The sequence below is a fragment of the Otolemur garnettii genome, unplaced genomic scaffold (assembly GCF_000181295.1).
Source record: "Otolemur garnettii isolate 467f Iridium unplaced genomic scaffold, OtoGar3 scaffold00004, whole genome shotgun sequence".
In the NCBI taxonomy this organism is placed as follows: domain Eukaryota; kingdom Metazoa; phylum Chordata; class Mammalia; order Primates; family Galagidae; genus Otolemur; species Otolemur garnettii.
Window position 1 is genome coordinate 32,741,929 of NW_003852399.1, and position 6,109 is coordinate 32,748,037.

Genomic DNA, 6,109 nt, shown 5'->3' on the forward strand with positions numbered 1-6,109 from the left:
CCATCAACCCACGAATGGATCAATAAATTGTGGTACATGTACACCATGGAATACTATGCAGCCCTAAAGAAGGACGGAGACTTTACCTCCTTCATGTTTATATGGATGGAATTGGAAAATGTTCTTCTTAGCAAAGTATCTCAAGAATGGAAGAAAAAGTATCCAATGTACAAAGCCCTATTTTGAAACTAATTCATAGCTTTTATAGGAATGTCATAACCTAATTATAGCCTTAGAATATGGGAGGGGGGTGGAAGAGGGGAGGAGAGGACGGTGGATGGGGGGAGGGAGGGTGATTGGTGGGGTCACCTCTATGGTTTATCTTACAAGGGTACAAGTGAATCTTTCTAAAAGCAGAGTATGAATGTCTTGACTCAATAACTAAGAAAATGACATAAAGGTTATATTAACCAGTTTGATGAGAGTATTTCAAAATGTATATGAAAACAGCACACTGTATCCCATGATTGCATTAATGTACATAGTTATGCTATATGAAATAATAAAAAAAAAAGACCAAGATAGTTTAAAGTGAAAAGATGACCCAAAATTTGGGGGGTCAGGAAGCAGGATGAGAAAAGCTATAAACCTGAAAACAAGGACTATTTTCAATGGTAATCTCTACATGGCCATATTCCTGAATCGCTGTGGACCAGTGACTCATGAAAAGAAGGAGATAAACTTGTCTGCGTACAGATTTCTGAAAACACATGCAAGGACCTGTTAGTGAGGAACCTCATCTGCACCTGGACCAGATGTATTTGCTGACACACTGGACTTTAAGTTTGTTGATATAGGTGGAAGAGAATTTTGGGCAGATTGAAAGGGGATGAATTTGTTTTGCATTTGGAATATAATAATTGTGGAATTAGGAATATAAATAATTATGTCCAGTGGGTGACTCTGGTAGATTAAATATGGTCCTATATTCTTTGAAGCTTGTCCCATAAAGAGTTGGAGTTGGTTGCTCTACTGTTTGAACTGGAGCTGACTCATGACTTGCTGTGACCAGCACATGTGGCAGAAGTGATGATATTGAAGCCTGTGCAACCTCCCAAGCACTCGCTCCCTTGGAACTTGTCCACTCTGTGAACAAGCCTGCCTTCTTTTTCCAATGAGGAGAAAGATCCAGCCACCCCAGAATTGCCAGCTGTCCCAGCTAAGGCACAGATATAGGAGTGAGCTCAGCAGGTACTACTTAGGGCAAAGAGAAGATGTCTTAGCTGAGCCCAATCCAAATTGGCAACCCATGGGATCATGAGCAAATAAAGGATTATTTTAAGATACAAATTTTGGGGAGGGTTTGTTACCTGCAAAATCTAGTTGAAATGCACCTAACATTTGCACATGTTTTGTACACATATAAGTCTTCTGTCTTTCTACTGATAGTGTAGTAATCTCAAGGGCAATGACCATATTTTACAATTTTTGTGACTTCTGCAGTACTTAGCACAGGACTGAGTACAGAGCGTTGCACTATGAATGCTTTTCACGTGCCTGAAGCTCTTATTCCTCTGTTTGAAAATACAGAATTTAAAAAGTATAAATGAATATCAGAAGAAAAAAGTTTAGGTTAGTTTGGGCATATCATTGGGTTCTGCTCATTCTCTCCCTCACATTTCAACAAGGGAGGAGGTCTGGTCTAACCGCTGATCTTCAAGATTAGAGCAAATCAGATTTTATCATTTAATTCTGCTTTAGACTCTGAATAAGTAGTAATGAAGTGCCCATTAAATAAGGAAGAAAAAGTTAGTAAGTTATTAGTATTATATGTACTGTAATAATAGATAAAATATGAACCAAAAGTTTTTGGAAGAGGAGAGTATTGGCCCTAGCTCTTAATATTTCAGTTGCTGCCTGTGTCTGTAACTGGGCCTAATAACCAAAGAACCAAAATTGGTTCAGCAGGCCAGTGAGAGTGAGAACAATTGCCTGGAATGATTTTGCTTCCTTCCGGATTTGACTGTGCTCTGTCCCAATTTCCTCCTGGATCCTGACCTCTGGCTTCATTTCCCATTTGCAGCCTTCTCCTTCCCTCTAAACTTGGCCTGTTATTAAGTTTTCCTGGCTTGGACCATTAGCAACTGGTCCAGATGTTGGCTGAGACTCTGCCTTTGGATCTTTCACTCGGACTTGCTGCAGATATGCTGCCCTGGCTATGGACTGACCACCTATCCAGGATTCCCCCCATGAAGAGTTCAGACTGTTTTTGCAGACAAATCATGGGGCAGTGGGGGAGAGAAGATGAGACAGGACAGGAAGAGAAGGAGGGACTTAATTCCATCTGCAGACTTTGACAGGGCACCACCTTAGATACCTCAGGGAAGCCCCCGTGTGGGAAAATTCCTTCTGCTGGAATGATAGACTGCCAGAAGAAAAATCTTCCTTTTAAATCCACTTTCTAACTCTTTCCTAAGGGCTATTAAATTCTGAAGGAAGAGATGTCACCACCAAGTCTCTCCTGTACTACTCTGTGAGGTGACTCCCAAGCTGTGCTGCAAGGGTAGTTGTTGGGTGGGGTGATGAATTTCACGTATTTCCTGTGTGGTCAGGTCTTGGAGGTAGTTGGCTCAAAAGTCAAGTCTGGTTAACAGACAAAAAGAAAGAAGCAAAATATTCTAACCTGTAAGCACTAGTAGTGTAATAATTTCCTTATGGGATTGTTATGTGACATGTGCAGTGCACAGTGCGTGCATTTGGATTGCTGGAGTTTGGAGAGGTGGTCCTTAGGCCCTGTATGGGTTAGCGTACACTGTAAGCATCTGCAGACTTGTGCTGAAGGCTCCTGCTTCCACGTGCCCCCGACAGCTCTGCTCCCATCTGCTGCTTAGAGGATCCTGTGAAAGGATGCTTCTGGCTTGAAGACTCCACTGTCGGGCTTTTGATATAAGTTCACACCCTCTTCATTTTTCAAGCCAAGTATGAGTGCTTGTTAGGAGAACTTGCTCAGTCAGTATTTGTTGACCAACTGGCCCAAAGCCCTCCTCACTTCATAATGGCAATAGAGTTACTTAAAAGGCCATGGCATGACTTTTAATTTTGCAATAAAGCTGGAAGGTGACATGTTCCCTTTATGTGTATTTGAAGAGGCACACATGAAAATCTCTTAAGTGAAAGTTACTGCAAATGTGGGTGGGCAAATGACAATCCTGCCTTTCTATGTATGAGGCCTCATTAATACTTCAACACCTATTGAAACAGGGAAGGGTGTGTGTCTCAACCATCCCCTTGCCTCCCATTATGTTCGTGCTTGATTACTGCAGGTGTGCAAAACCTTTTCCACGTGAAGCCACAGGCCTCTGCACAGGAGCTCGGGGCTTGGGAGTGCATTTATCAAACACATGCCAGCTCCTGCAAACTGCCTGAGAAAATTGTAGAGCACCTGCATACTAATGGTTTTTATCGTTGGAATTATTTTACTGCACAATCAAAAAGCTACAGTCGTATCACAGAAGCATGCTGCACGACTCCGAGTACAAAAGCTGGCTGTGAACTTCACTGCTGACACTTTATTTCTTGTAATTAAACTTTTACTTTTATTTCACCTATTTTATCCCATAAACAGGGAAAGAAAATAAAACATATGGAGGGAACTGCAGGATGTTGTGGTTTAACTCCATGTTTTGGTATTTTTAGCTGTTCCCGACCAACCTAGAGGCCTGAAGTTGGTACCTGAAGTTTATTAATAAATAAATTCATTAGTTAAGGAATATTGAGAAGTTGGCTATGTATTTAGCTTGGAATTTTCTTTATGTCCTGGTTTTGCAGAAAGCAATAGCCCACAATTGCCTGCATTTTCTTTCATCTTTGAAACCACTTCTGCTCCAAAGACCATGAACCTGAACTGAAGAAATGACTCTTTCCTGCTGGCATGAGATAATTCAGTCTCCATGATGTCTTAATCCTGGGCCTCCCTTAATTGACTTCTAACTGTGCTGAACTGTGGCTGCAAGGAGTTGCAATGTGGATCGCAATTTACAAGGCACTGGAATCGTTTCTCGTCTTCAAATTAGTCCTGAGCTATACTTGAGAAAGAAAGAAAGGAAGAAAAAAAATCTCCCTTCTCCTGGCTGTCTTGCCACCTCAAGTGAGACTATCTTACCATCTCAGAATGGATGGTTGCCTTTTAACTATTCAGTTAGGAACAGAAAGGAAAAAGCATTAGGACAGCCAATACTTTGTCAATTTTGTCTTAATAAAGTTGCCTCACATGGCCTATCTTGTCCCCAGGAATTGGAGAATTCCTAAGGTTTTTAGGCTTTCATGAAGGGTGGTCATTACTTTGAAATCCTTTTCTGGGGAAAATTCTGTGGGAAATTCAGGATACAGCAAGGATTACTGCTTTTTCCTTCTTCATGGATGTCTGTAGGATATATTTATTAGGAAGTGTCCTAGTTCTAACCACTGGGAAAGAAAATGAAAGGAAGTCATTTCTTCTATGGCCTTTTATGGCTACTTAACATTTACTTCTACCTCTCCTCCCTAAATTCTTCCTTTCCTTCTTCAAACCCTAACTTAGAAGGCCATTGTCTACACACACAATCATGCCCGTGCGTGCTCTGTTAGACTCTTGGCATAAATGAATTAGGGTTAGTAATCTCAGAGAATTCACACTCTAGAAGGGGGATAGTCCCATAAATGATAATGATGCAATTTAGGAAGATATACCTGAAGAGACACCTATTGTAGGCCAGGGGAGCAAAGGGTAGAGGAGGTGGCACCCCAATTAACTCCTAAAGAGTCAGAGTCAGACAGAAAAAGGATGAAGGAAGAAGATTTCTAGGCAGAAGGAATAGATGAGAAGTGCGTGGGGGTGTGACATGGGTAATGTGTGCAGGAATCACAGCAGTTCTACGTCAGAGAGGCCCAGAGAAGATGGTGGGGGAAGGTATCAGGCTAGAGGGAATAGGAGGAGCCAGTGAGGAGTGGCCTTATTGCCTGGCCAGCGAGCTTAGACTTCATCAAGCAGAGGGTGCAGAGGCCCTTCCACAGGGAATGGAACTGGTCAGAATTGCACTTTATATACAGAGGGTGCCCAAAGCATGTATACACATTTGAGAAAGGAAAAAACTGTACTTAGCTTGTTAGTACTAAGTACTAAGTCAAATGCGAGTTGAGTATTACAAATTTAATACAATATTTTCCTTTCTTAAAATGTGTATACATTTTTAGGGGGACACCCTCTGTATGTCATTCCAGTAGCTGAAGGCAGGAGGAACTCGAACAGAGGAAGACTAAGGCTGAAGGTCAGAGTGGAGGCTGGGTGGTGCCGTTTTCCAGGACAAAACTTTTACTGAGAGAAGTCATAGCAAGATAGAGAGAGGTTAGGGTTGACAGATAACTAGTAAGTTGAACTGGCAGAACTTAGCCTGGTGAAGTGCATAGAAGGTGACAGAAATTGCCACTGAAGGTGTTCTGGCTTTCAAAGAGACTGGATTTTCCATTCAAGACTTGAAGAGCATGCGAGGCGGATTGTCTGTAACTTGGTGGTGAGGCCAGTGGGGTTGGCATTAGTGAACCAGGGTTACGGATAGGCATTTGGGTATAAAATCAGCTCCTATAAGAATTCCATAGAGTCGAGCACTTCCCATTCTCAGGAAGCTTGAGACATCTGTGAGATAACTCTTATAGAGAACTCTGGATGAATGAAGCTGGGATAGCAGGGACTGGCTTTTAGCTGTGACACCTAGTATTTCCATCTCTAAGTGTTTCCTGATTGACAACCATGTCTTTTATCATGGGAATGCCATTTGGCTCCCAGTAGGACACCTAGGACCTTCTGGGAGAAAGCAAGCATTCTGGGGTTTAGACACAGGTCCTTTCCAGGTCTGCTCCTGTGTTTTATTTTTGTTTGTTTTTTTGTCTCTTACTTCTCCACACATGTATCCTTTCTCCATGCCTTGCCATTTAATAATCCACGGGCCTTTGCAAATGTTGTTCCTACTTTTGAAAATTTCATAGACCTGCCATTTGACCCTGCAATTCCTTTATTAGGTATATTCCCAGAAGACCAAAAATCGCATTACAACAAAGACATTTGTATCAGAATGTTTATTGCAGCCCAATTCATAATTGCCAGGTCATGGAAGAAGCCCAAGTGCCCATCGAT